Below are 14,047 nucleotides of genomic sequence, written 5' to 3'. Positions count from 1 at the left end.
TAACTCCAGTTTCAAAGCCTCCAACCAAAGAGAGTTGAAGGGACCTGCTGCCAAATAATCTGTTACCATGCAAAGCTTCCTCCTTGTGTATAATTGCAATTGTTTCTTTTTTTATAGATTGAACTGAGCGTTTAAGGTCTTGCCCAACAAAGATGATATATAGGGATAAAGTCCCATATATCATGAATCTAGGATATTTGAAGGACCACATCTATGGGCCCTATAGAGCTAAAAGATCTTTTGGTGAGGTCCCTGTCTTTATGCTACCAGCTTCTAGGACTCATTAGTTGTGAATAGTAATCTATACACATAATAAAAATAAAAATATGTATGTGTGTGTGAGACTGGGGTGTCCACTTACACAGACAAGCTCCTGTCTCCACAAAGAGTTATAGCTCCCACTACTCAGAAGACACCAATAGCCCTTCCTCCAGTGACATTGTAGGTTATACAGAATTCCATAAACATATCAAAGAATCCTGCCAATGTCCACCACAACACCATTCCGCCCACCACCCAAGTGAAGGCTTTTATACGGGGACCATTTCACCCTAGGTGTTCTGTGTTTCCTCCACCACTGACATCCCAGTGTTTCTGACTCTCTCAGTTGCTGTGGAATTTGCATGACCCTGCCCACTGGCTCTCCCTTAACTCTTTCCTATTCTTTTCTATGGCACACAGCAAACAGAGGAGTTGATTAGCAACTGAACATACAAGAGAGGTTTTGGGAGAATTCGTCGTGATATATAGGAGTTGTAGGTCCTGGGTTGTATAGTTCACCTGGAATCTAAGAGCACTCTGAACTCCACCAAGGATGGACCTGGAACTAACTTGGCTCACAAAGCCCCCATGACCAGCCAAAATACTGGAGGGATTTGGAGGGATTTATAGGAGTTGTAGTTCATCTACTTCCAGGGGGCACCATAAACTCAAACAAGGACTGATCTGGACCAAACTTGGCATGTATATTCAATATGCCCCAATTTGAATACTGGTGGGTTTTGAGGGGAATTGGCCTGGACATTTTGGAGTTGTAGGTACTGGGATTTATAGTTCACCTGCAATCAGTGAGCACTCTGAACTCCACCAAAGATGGAATTGGACCAAATTTGGCACACACAGCCCCTATGACCAGCAAAAAATACTGGAGGTCTTGTGGCGGTGGATTCACCTTGATTTGGGGGGGGGGGGGGTTGTAGTTCACCTACATCCAGAGAGCACTGTGAACCCAAACACCGATGGTTCTGGACTAAGCTAGGCATGCACACCTGATATGCCGAAATTTGATTACTGGAGGGGTTTGGGGGGAACTGACTTTCCTTCCTTGGAGTTGTTGTTCACCCACAACCAGAGAAATTGTGACCTCTTCTGATGATGGACCTGGACCAAATTTGGCACACAGAACCCCCATGACTAGCTCAACCTACTGGAGGGATTTGAGTCACCATAGTGGGAGCTGTAGTTTACCCTTCATCCAGAGAGCACACTGAACCTCACCAATGATGGATCTAGTGCAAACTTGCCCCACATAAAAAACTTGAAATACTGATGGAGTTTTTCGGGGTTAACCTGGCATGTTGGGAGTTGTAGTTCACCCACAACCTTATGCATTTTGTACAATTAAAAATTGACTTTTTCAAATAACACAGGCAACACAAGAGTACCCAAGCTAGTAATAATAATAAAGATGATTATCTTTCACTTCTTTTCCTGCCCAAATCCCTTGAATACTCCTAATATGACCCTGAAAACCATTTCTGTCAGTCTGGGCATTTGCCAGTTGGTTGGTATGTATCTGATTTATGTTCAGACTAAATCCCGGAGCAGATGAGAGCAACCCGACATGTGGAAAAAAGCTCTGTGTCTTTCCATACATCTGCCATTGCCAGACCTCAAAACCCGCAAAACAAAAAAAGATGTGAACCCTTCCATTTGCATAATAAGTCCAGGCTGTTTCTTTGGCACTGGGTTAAGATATTAATCCATTGAGCTCAGAGAGAGAGAGAGACAGGGGAGGATGTTTTGGTGCAGACAGAGAGAAACAGCAACAAGTCTCCTCCTTGGAAGTGAGGAATGCTCTTGGGTTGCATTGCAGTGCATCCTTGAGGTCTCCAAACCCACACAGAGCCACAGCAAACCTCCTCCTTTACTCTAACGGGACTCTTTCGGCTCCTTATATGGGGAGATCTTCTTTTTTTTCCCCCGGATCTCTGTTGCCTTTCCAGAAAGCACTTGAGATTGCAACACAGTAAAACTTTATGTGACACATCCACTCAGGAGCACCTGGTGCTTCCTTTGGAGACTGAGCCCCATTGAGATGCTGAGATGTGAACCCATACCTCCACTCCAAGCTTCCTCAAAGTCCAGGGAAATCCCTCCTAAATGAAAAAGGCCATTTCTTTCTGTCTGGGTGGCTGTGAGTTTTGCAGGCTATATGGCTATGCTCCAGTAGCATTCTCTCCTGACTTTCCCCCTGCATATGTGACTAAATGGCATCTTCAGAGGTTCTATTGGAGGTGAGGCAAGTAGAGTGTGTGTGTGTGTGTATCTGTGGAATAATGTCCAGAGAGGGAGAAAGAACCCCCCGTCCATTGCAATGAGCAATCTTGAATAGCACTGAGGAGCCATGAAGCTGCAAAGTCAATCAGGGAGGATCTCTGGATAGAACTAGTGATGCACGTGGGGTGTATATTTCCCTGTGGAATGATGTCCAGGGTGGGAAAAGAACCCTTGTCTGTGTGAAGCAAGCGTGGATGTTGCAATGAGCAAGCTTCATTAGCATTGAGTAGCCATGAAGCTGCAAAGTCAATCAGTGAGGGTCTCTGTATAGAGGTAGTGAATCAAGTGGAGTGTATATATATCTGTGGAATAATGTCCAGGGTGGGAGAAAGAACACTTGTCTGTTTGAAGCAAATGTGAATGTTGCAATGAGCAATCTTGAATACAATTGAGGAGCCATGAAGCTGCAAAGTCAATCAGGGAGGATCTCTGGATAGAACTAGTGATGCACGTGGGGTGTATATTTCCCTGTGGAATGATGTCCAGGGTGGGAAAAGAACCCTTGTCTGTGTGAAGCAAGCGTGGATGTTGCAATGAGCAAGCTTCATTAGCATTGAGTAGCCATGAAGCTGCAAAGTCAATCAGTGAGGGTCTCTGTATAGAGGTAGTGAATCAAGTGGAGTGTATATATATCTGTGGAATAATGTCCAGGGTGGGAGAAAGAACACTTGTCTGTTTGAAGCAAATGTGAATGTTGCAATGAGCAATCTTGAATACAATTGAGGAGCCATGAAGCTGCAAAGTCAATCAGGGAGGGTCTCTGCCTAGAGGTACTGATGCAAGTGGGGTGTATATTTCCCTGTGGAATTATGTGCAGGGTGGAAAAAGAACCCTTGTCTGTTTAAAGCAAATTTGATATTATTGAGTAGCCATGCAGCTGCAAAGTCAATCAATGAGGATATCTACACAGAGGTAGTGAATCAAGTGGAATGTATATATTTATGTGGAATAATGTCCAGGATGAGAGAAAGAACCCTTGGCTGTTTGAAGCAAGTGTGAATGTTGCAATGAGCAATCTTGAATAGCATTGAGTAGACATGAAGCTGCAAAGTCAATCAGTGAAAGTATCTGCATCCTTAGTCAGGATGAGATGGTGGATGGGAGAAAAAATGTGTATCCATTAGACCCCGTATTGCCTACTCTTGATATAGAATCCTTGAGCTGGACGAAACACCCAAAGGTCATCTAGTCCAACCCCCTGCTATGCACTCCCAATAGACAGCCTCCATGGAGACTCCACCACACTCCGAGGCAGTCAGTGCCACTCTCCAGGAAGTTATTCCTCATCTTTTCAGTTGAATCTTTTTCCCTGCCATTTGAACCCATTGCTCCCATGTGCTCTGGTCTCTAGAGCAGCAGAAAGTCAGTTTTCCTCTTCCCACCTTAGTGGGACACCCTTTTAAATCTTGAAACATGGTTCTCATGTTCCCTCTCTACCTTCTCTTCTGACAGGAAAACATCTTCTCCTAGGAGGAAGTAAAGAGAGAAGGAAGGAAAGACCAAAGGGAAGGAAGGAAGGATGGAAGAGAGGAATACAAAGAGGAAGGAAAAAAGAGAAGGAAGGAAGGAAGGATAAAGAGGGAGGTAAGGGAGGAAGGGAAGGATGGAAGGAGGAAGGAAATAGAGAAGGAAGAAAGGATAGGATGGTGTGAGAGAGGAGGGCCTGAGAAAAGAGACCAAGGGGCCGCAACCAGGCCTCGGGCCTGGGCTTGCCCATTCCTGCTTTAGCCATATACCAAATGCATACAACGTTCACCAATTTGCACATCGTTTTAGATAGTGATGATGCCTGAATTAAAAAGTAGAAGTGTTGCAGTCTTGTTTCCCTTGACTTGTTGAAGAGGCTAACCTGACTTGGTTGATTGACTACACATGTGCATATGGTTATTGTCGAATCAAAGCTTTCTCTCCATTTGTGGCGCAGGAATCTATCTCTCCTGAACTTTTCTGTTTTACCATTTCAAGATCTGGCCTCCTCATTTTGCAGCAAGAAAGACATCACAATTTGGATGCGTTTTCCTTTCCCCTGGTCTCCCCAAACTAATGTCAGATTAAATGCTCAAGGACACACTTTTAAGCACAAGGGCATTATTATTACCATCTCCCTTTTGGCTCCTGTTTTCCCCACCTCCTTTCCCTTTGGATCAGAACTCGTACCTTTTTCTCGGCTTCGGTCCTGTCTCTCCAAAGTCAGCCCAAGTCTCCAGCCATGAAGAACCACCAAAAGCAATGAGGATCCAAAACGAAGGCAGCGAAGGAGGAGAAGTCACCTTGAAGGGCCATCCATGTTCTCCCAGGAAACTGGGAAATCTCGCGCAATTAAAGGAAACAAAAATCGGTCACTGGGTTCTTCTGTTTAATCCTCCATCCAAACACCGTTCCGGCCTCTGCTGCAAGTCACCCAAAAGAGCTTCCCAATATTGAATATCATTCCTCCCGGAGAAGGGATTTTGCAATAAATGGACACCAACTTGTCAAATAGAAACTCCAGAAGGCATTGACATTTGCCACATAAACTGGGATGGTTTCTCTTTTCTTTCTTCACTTTGAACAGGTGATTTCTTTGCTTTTGGGTGGCTTTTGTGCCACTTGGGCCTTGGCTTCCCTTCCTTTCTCTCTAATAAGAGATTGGTTTGGTGGCTTACAATTGGATGCAAAAACCCTGGGCAATGCAGAGCAAATTTGACATATTTGATTGAGACAGGTGAATGTGGAATAAACGTTACTTTCCTGTTCAAGAAGTCCAGGCAATGCAGAATGAACTGGATTTTCCAGATCAAGGAGTCCAGGCAATGCGGAATAAACTGGACTTTCCTGATCAAGAAGTCCAGTCAGTGCAGAATAAACCGGACTTTACTGATTAAGGAGTCCAGGCCATGTGGAATGAACCGGACTTTCCGGATCAAGAAATCCAGGCAATGCGGAATGGACCGGACTTTCCGGATCAAGAAGTCCAGGCAATACAGAATGAACCAAACTTTCTGGATCAAGGAGTTCAGGCAATGTGGAATGAACCAAACTTTCAGGATCAAGGGGTACAGGCAATGCGGAATAAACCAGACTTTCCTGATCAAGGAGTCCAGGCAGCGCAGAATAAACTGGACTTTTCTGATCACAGAATCCAGGCAATGCGGAATAAACCAGAATTTCTATATCAAGAAATCCAGGTAACAAGGAATAAACCAAACTTTCCGGGTCAAGAAGTGCAGGCAATGCAGAATGAACTGGACTTTCTGGATCAAGGAGTCCAGGCAGTGCGGAATAAACCGGACTTTTCTGATCAAGGAGTCCAGGCAGTGCAGAATAAGCCAGACTTTCCTGATCAAGAAGTCAAGGCCATGTGGAATGAACAGGACTTTTTTGATCAAGTAGTCCAGGCAACGTGGAATGAACCAGACTTTCCTGATGAAGAAGACCCAGCGAAGTCCAGTCAATGAAGAACAAACCTGTCTTATCTAGTCAAGACTGGTTAATGCAGAATAAACTTGATGTAGCTAGTCAAGAAGAGCCACATACATCCAGTTAATGCAGAAGAAATGTAACTTATCTGGTCAAGAAGATCTGGTGAAGTCCAGATAATGCAGAATAAACCTGTGTTATCTATTCAACATGAGTTGATGCAGAATAAACATGACTTATCTGGTCAAGAAGATCCGTGGAAGGCAGGACAGACTGTGGACTTCTATTTCTCTCTCTTCTTTCTTTCGTTCATTCTTTCTGCACTTTATTATCTCCTCCTTTTTGCCTTGATTCCTTCCCAAAGAGAAAGGAAGGAAAAATATCCAGAGGCTCACAGCTTGCAGAAAGTGGCTGTCTCTTCAACCCAGACAACTTTCTGCAAAACGAATCTGGAGCTTTTCATTGCCGCACACACTTTCTTTCCTCTCCCTTTTCCCCCTTGCTCTTCACATCTCTCTTCGCTGCCAGCTTCAGGAAAAGGAGGAGAGAGGGAAGCAAGGGAGCCAACAGAAGATTGGAATGAATAATAAAAATTCAATGTTTGAAAGGAGCTCAAGATCTCAGGAAGGTGCTTTGTAGATGCGTGCCTTGCTTCCCAGCTTCGGGAATATAAATAAAAAATATACAAGGGGAGGAGGAATTGGAAGATGGGGTGGGCTGGGTGCAAATCCCTCCTCTCTCAACCAAGATGGAAAGGATCAAATTGCTTTGGGAAGAGAAGGAAGGGGGGGGGGGGAGATTCAGGACTGTCTTGAAGAAGAGGGATGAGCAGCTAAAACAGCTTCTCTGAAGGAAGACAACCTGCCTTCTTGATCTCTGTCCATCTTGGCTGGTTGTCCAGGGAGGAGATACAGTTCGATCTTAAATACAACAAATTATCAATGCATCTCTCAGGGAGGGAAACTTTCTGTCCTGTTTAAAAGAAGCAGTAGTTAGACCACTGCTGAAGAAGCCCTCCCTGGATCCCCTGGACCTTAGTGGTTACAGACCAGTGTCCAACCTTCCTTTTCTGGGCAAGGTGAAGGAGAAGGCAGTTGCCCTCCAATGCCAGGTGGTCTTGGATGACACACACTTCCTTGACTCATTCCAAACTGGCTTCAGAGCAGGATATGGAGTTAAGACTGCAATTGTGGCCTTAGTGGATGATCTCCATCTCAACGCCAAAAGGGGTAGAGTGTCCCTGTTGGTGCTTCTAGGCCTCTCAGTGGCTTTTGATACCATTTATCTATCTAATTTATACATCTACTTCTCTACTCTTCCATCTATCTCCATGTGTCCATCAATTATCATTCTCCCATCTTGATCACACTCTACAAAGTGTTGGCAGATACAGATACAGTACAGTATCATCTAGCTATCTACTATCATGTCTGCCTTTCTGTCCTATCTATCTATCTATCTATCTATCTCATATATATATATATATATATATATATATATATATATATATATTCTCTATCCTTCGATCTGTGTCCATCAATTATCTTTTCCCATTTTTCTTGACCACACTCTACAAAGTGTTGGAAGATACAGAAGCCAGATCTATCTATCTATCTATCTATCTATCTATCTACATTATCTATCTGTATCTCTTTCTATCTATCCATCTAAATATCTATCTAATTAATCTATCCTTTCATCTCTCCATCTCCATGTGTTCATGGACTATCTTTTCCCCATCTTGACCACACTCTATATAGTATTGGAAGATATCTATCTACTATCTATCTACTATCATGTCTGCCTTTCTGTCCTATCTATCTATCTATCTATCTATCTATCTATCTATCTAATTTATATATATCTCTAATCTATCCTTCCATCTGTGTCCATCAATTATCTTTATTCTGATTTTCTTGACCACACTCTACAAAGTGTTGGAAGGTAAGGAAGCCAGATCGATCGATCTATCTATCTATCTATCTATCTATCTATCTATCTATCTATCTACATTATCTATCTGTATCTCTTTCTATCTATCCATCTAAATATCTATCTAATTAATCTATCCTTTCATCTCTCCATCTCCATGTGTTCATGGACTATCTTTTCCCCATCTTGACCACACTCTATATAGTATTGGAAGATATCTATCTACTATCTATCTACTATCATGTCTGCCTTTCTGTCCTATCTATCTATCTATCTATCTATCTATCTATCTAATTTATATATATCTCTAATCTATCCTTCCATCTGTGTCCATCAATTATCTTTATTCTGATTTTCTTGACCACACTCTACAAAGTGTTGGAAGGTAAGGAAGCAGGAATTATCATCTATCTATCTATCTATCCCTATGTCTGTCTGTCTGTCTGTCTGTCTGTCTATCTATCTATTTATCTATCTATCTATCTATCTATCTATCTACATAATTTATCTGTATCTCTGTCTATCTATCTTTCTATCTATCCATCTACATATCTATCTATCTATCTAATTAATCTATCCTTCCATCTCTCTATCTCCATGTGTCCATGGACTACCTTTCTCCCATCTTGACCACACTCATGGTGTTGAAAGATACAGAACCTGTATTAACCATCTATCTATCTATCTATCTATCTATCTATCTACTATCACGTCTGCCTTTCTGTCCTATCTATCTATCATCTATCTATCTAGCTGTCTAATTTATATATCTCTCTAATCTATCCTTCCATCTGTGTCCATCGATTATCTTTATGTATTGTCGAAGGCTTTCATGGCTGGAATCACTAGGTTCTTGTGGGTTTTTTCGGGCTATAGAGCCATGTTCTAGAGGCATTTCTCCTGACGTTTCGCCTGCATCTATGGCAAACATCCTCAGAGGTTGAGAAGGTCTGTTGGAAGTAGGAAAAATGGGTTTATATATCTGTGGAATGGCTGGGGTGGGGCAAGGAGCTCTTCCCTGCTGCAGTTAGGTGTGAATGTTTAGCTGATCACCTTCATTAGCATTTGAAGGCCTGCCTGAGTCTGGGAAAATCTGTTGCTGGGAGGTGTTAATCTGTGCCTGGTTTTTTCCTTTCTGTTGTTTAGCTGTTATAATTTTAGAGTTTTTTTAATACTGGTAGCCAGATTTTGTTCATTTTCATGGTCTCTTCCTTTCTGTTGAAATTGTCCACATGCTTGTGGATTTCAATGGCTTCTCTGTGTAGTCTGACATGGTGGTTGTTGGTGTGGTCCAGCATTTCTGTGTTCTCAAATAATATGCTGTGTCCAGGCTGGTTCATCAAGTGCTCTGCTATGGCTAAACAACAGAGAGGAAAAAACCAGGCACAGATTAACACCTCCCAGCAACAGATTTTCCCAGACTCAGGCAGGCCTTCAAATGCTAATGAAGGTGATCAGCTAAACATTCACACCTAACTGCAGCAGGGAAGAGCTCCTTGCCCCACCCCAACCATTCCACAGATATATAAACCCATTTTTCCTACTTCCAACAGACCTTCTCAACCTCTGAGGATGCTTGCCATAGATGCAGGCGAAACGTCAGGAGAAATGCCTCTAGAACATGGCTCTATAGCCCGAAAAAACCCACAAGAACCTAGTGATTATCTTTATCCCAATTTTCTTGACCACACTCTACAAAGTGTTGGAAGGTACGGAAGCCGGATCTATCATGTATCTATCTATCTATCTATCTATCTATCTATCTATCTATCTATCTATCTATCCCTCTGTCTATCTATCCCTCTGTCTATCTATCCATTTATCTATCCATCCGTCTGTCTGTCTGTCTGTCTGCCTAATCTATCATTCCACCTCTCTGTCTCCATGTGTCCATGGACTATCTTTTCCCCATCTTAACCACACTCTACAAAACAATGGAAGATACGTCACCCAGATCTATCTACAATTCTGTCGGTCTTTCTGTCCTAATTTATACGTCTGTCTCTAATCTATCCTTCCATCTGTCTCCATATGCCCATTAATTATCTTTTCCCTGGATCCCCAGGACCTTAATTACAGACCAGCGTCCAACCTTCCTTTTTTGGGCAAGGTTATTGAGAAGGCAGTTGTCATAGAATCATAGAATCATAGAATCAAAGAGTTGGAAGAGACCTCATGGGCCATCCAGTCCAACCCCCTGCCAAGAAGGAGGAATGTTGCATTCAAATCACCCCTGCCAGATGGCCATCCAGCCTCTGTTTAAAAGCTTCCAAAGAAGGAGCCTCCACCACACTCCGGGGCAGAGAGTTCCACTGCTGAACGGCTCTCACAGTCAGGAAGTTCTTCCTTATGTTCAGATGGAATCTCCTCTCTTGTAGTTTGAAGCCATTGTTCCACGACCTAGTCTCCAAGGAAACAGAAAACAAGCTTGCTCCCTCCTCCCTGTGGCTTCTTCTCACATATTTATACATGGCTATCATATCTCCTCTCAGCCTTCTCTTCTTCAGGCTAAACATACCCAGCTCCTTAAGCCGCTCCTCATAGGGCTTGTTCTCCAGACCCTTGATCATTTTAGTCGCCCTTCTCTGGACACATTCCAGCTTGTCAATATCTCTCTTGAATTGTGGTGCCCAGAATTGGACACAATATTCCAGGTGTGGTCTAACCAAAGCGGAATAGAGGGGTAGCATTACTTCCCTAGATCTAGACACTATGCTCCTATTGATGCAGGCCAAAATCCCATTGGCTTTTTTTGCCGCCACATCACATTGTTGGCTCATGTTTAACTTGTTGTCCACGAGGATTCCAAGATCTTTTTCACACGTACTGCTCTCGAGCCAGGAGTCCCCCATTTTGTATCTTTGCATTTTGTTTTTCCTGCCAAAGTGGAGTATCTTGCATTTGTCACTGTTAAACTTCATTTTGCCCATCTCTCTAATCTATCAAGATTGTTTTGAATCCTGCTCCTGTCCTCTGGAGTATTGGCTATCCCTCCCAATTTGGTGTCGTCTGCAAACTTGATGATCCTGCCTTCTAACCCTTCATCTAAGTCATTAATAAAGATGTTGAACAGGACCGGGCCCAGGACAGAACCCTGCGGCACTCCACTTGTCACTTCTTTCCAAGATGAAGAGGAAGCATTGGTGAGCACCCTCTGGGTTCGTCCATTTAACCAGTTACAGATCCACCTCACCGTAGTTTTGCCTAGCCCACATTGGACTAGTTTGTTTGCCAGAAGGTCATGGGGGACCTTGTCGAAGGCTTTACTGAAATCCAGGTACGCCACATCCACGGCATTCCCTGCATCTATCCAGCTTGTAACTCTATCAAAAAAGAGATCAGATTAGTCTGGCATGACTTGTTTTTGATAAATCCATGTTGACTATTAGCGATGACCGCATTTGTTTCTAAGTGTTTGCAGACCACGTCCTTAACAATCTTTTCCAGAATCTTGCCTGGTATCGACGTGAGGCTGACCAGACGGTAATTGTTTGGGTCATCCTTTTTTCCCTTCTTGAAGTTTGGGACCACATTGGCCCTCCTCCAATCTGCTGGAACTTCTCCCGTTCTCCAAGAACTCTCAAAGATGATTGCCAATGGTTCCGAAATGACTTCCGCTAGTTCCTTCAGTACTCTTGGGTGTAGTTGATCTGGCCCTGGGGACTTGAACTCATTTAGAGTGGCCAGGTATTCCTGGACAACTTGTTTCCCAATTTGGGGTTGGATGTCCTCTAATCCCTCATCCACTCCATCTTGATGAGGTTGAAGATGACCTTCTTTTTGTGAGAAGACCTTCTTTTTGTCCCCTAACTCCAGGTGGTCTTGGATGACACGCAGTTCCCTGACCCATTCCAAACCGGCTTCAGAGCAGGATACGGAGTTAAGATTGCGATGGTCACCTTAGTGGGTGATCTCCGTCTCAACACCGACAGGGGTTGGGTGTCCCTGTTTCTGCTTCTAGACCTCTCAGTGGCCTTTGATACCATCAACCATGGTGTCCTTTTGGAACACCGTGAGGGGCATAGGAGTCCCCTAGGGAAGATAGGGTGGAATATAAATAAATTGTTGTTGTTGTTGTTGTTGTTATCATCGGTATCACTGTGCTACAGTGGTTCTCGTCATCCCTCTCATGCAAGTTTCAGATGGTGGTGCTTGGGGAGAGCTGCTACTTAACAAAGGAGCTGTTATGTGGCTTCCCGCAAGGTTCTCTCCCCCAGTGCTCTTTAATGTTTTCATGAAGCCGCTGGGAGAGATCATCTGTAGGCATGGGGTGCAGTGTTATAGATATGCTGATGACCCCCAAATATATTTCTCTATGTTTTCAGCTAACTACTTTTCTGAGTTGCTGAAGTGGAAAGGAAATTAGAATTAATGTAATATTAGAGCTATTGGCTCAATAGAGGATGATGACCATCTGTTGGGTGGGATTGGATAGTGTCTTGCTGCATAACAGAACGGGGATGGATTGGATGGCCTCTTCAAACTCTAAGATTCTATGTTCTCAAAGTCCAATGGGATATTATTATTATTATTATTATTATTATTGATGGTGCTTTTCCTTTGTGGCGAAAAGGGGATGGCCTGAATGGACTTTGGGGGTCCCTTCCATGTCTAGCATTCTATTATTATTATTATTATTATTATTATTATTATTATTATTGCTTCTCCTTTATGGCAGAAAGGGGCTGGACAGGATGGCCTTTGGGGGTCCCTTCCAACTCTTGGATTCAATATTTAGAAAGGGCAGGACTTACAATGAGCCTTGCTAGTGTGACATAAAGCGTACCAGAATTATTATTATTATTATTATTATTATTATATAATTTAATTATATTATTATATTAATCTATATATATATATATATAAATGCTCTGTGCATAATGAGTACCTTAAAAACAAAAGAACCAATGAACGAAATCACACCAAATTTGGCAACAAAACATCTCACTACATAAGGAGTGACCATCACTCAAAAATTATGATTTTGTCATTTGGGAGTTGTGGTTGCTGGGATTTATAGTTCACCTATAATCAAAGAACATTCTGAACTCCACCAACGATGGAATTGAACCAAACTTGGCACACAGGCCTCCCATGACCAACAGAAAATACTAGCAGTGTTTCGTGGGCATTGACCTTGAGTTTGGGAGTTGTAGTTCACCTACATCCAGAGAGCACTGTGGACTCAAACAATGATGGATCTGGACCAAACTTGGCACGAATATTCCATATGCCCAAATATGAACACAGATGGAGTTTGGAGGAAATAGACCTTGGCATTTGAGAGTTGTAGTTACTGGGATTTATAGTTCACCTACAATCAAAGAGCATTCTGGACCCCATCAATGACAGAATTGGGCAAACTTCCCACACAAATCCCCCATGACCAACAGAAAATACTTAAGGCCATCCAGTCCAACTCCCTTCACCAGGGCAAGAAAACGTAATCAAAGCCCTCCTGACAGAGAGCCATCAAGGCATAGATATAGATAGATAGATATGATTCACACAGATAAAGTATTATAGATTTGAAAGGGACTCCTAAAGATGGACAATTACATGTTGCATGTTCCAGAGTAGGCAAACCAGACAATCTCTACATCAACACTGTCAAAGAAACATCAAGAAATATTGTTTACCCACAAGCATAAAGACATTACATATATTAGAAACCAACACTTTCTAATTACTTTATTTTCCAGATCACCAGACTGGGCCACAGCAACGTGTTGCAGGGTACTGCTAGTATAATATAAATGTATTATTAATATTATATTAATATAAATGTATTATTAATATTATATTAATATAATATAGTATTATTTATTTATTTAATATAATATAAAATAATTGTTATATTAATATGTTATTTATTTATTTAATATGATTTATTTAATTTGATATAATTACAATTTATTTGATATGATTATGTTATTATTATATTAATATAATATCATATTATTTATATTATATCAATGTAATATAATATTTATTGAATATGAATTATTTATTCAATATAATATAACATAATAGTACTATTAATATTATATTAATATATTTTTATTATTTATATTATTATATCAATATAACATTTTGTCTATTTAATATTATTTTGTTAATTTAATATAATATGATTAATTGAATATAATAATAATAT

The 14,047-nt window shown here is 41.8% G+C and overlaps 1 protein-coding gene across 1 annotated transcript in view; it reads right to left on the bottom strand.

Moving 5' to 3' along the window:
* Positions 1-6,632, bottom strand: part of NRTN (neurturin) — a 37,213-nt gene extending 30,581 nt beyond the window's left edge. The window contains exon 1 of the mRNA XM_060786184.2: positions 4,717-6,632. The gene's annotated coding sequence lies outside the window, so the exon portion shown is untranslated. The remainder of the gene's footprint in view (positions 1-4,716) is intronic.
* Between the last annotated feature and the right edge of the window lie 7,415 nt (positions 6,633-14,047).

This window comes from Anolis sagrei, chromosome X (genome assembly GCF_037176765.1).
Source record: "Anolis sagrei isolate rAnoSag1 chromosome X, rAnoSag1.mat, whole genome shotgun sequence".
Classification (NCBI taxonomy): domain Eukaryota; kingdom Metazoa; phylum Chordata; class Lepidosauria; order Squamata; family Dactyloidae; genus Anolis; species Anolis sagrei.
Note: the sequence above shows the minus strand (reverse complement) of the source record. Positions and strands in the feature narration are given on the sequence as shown.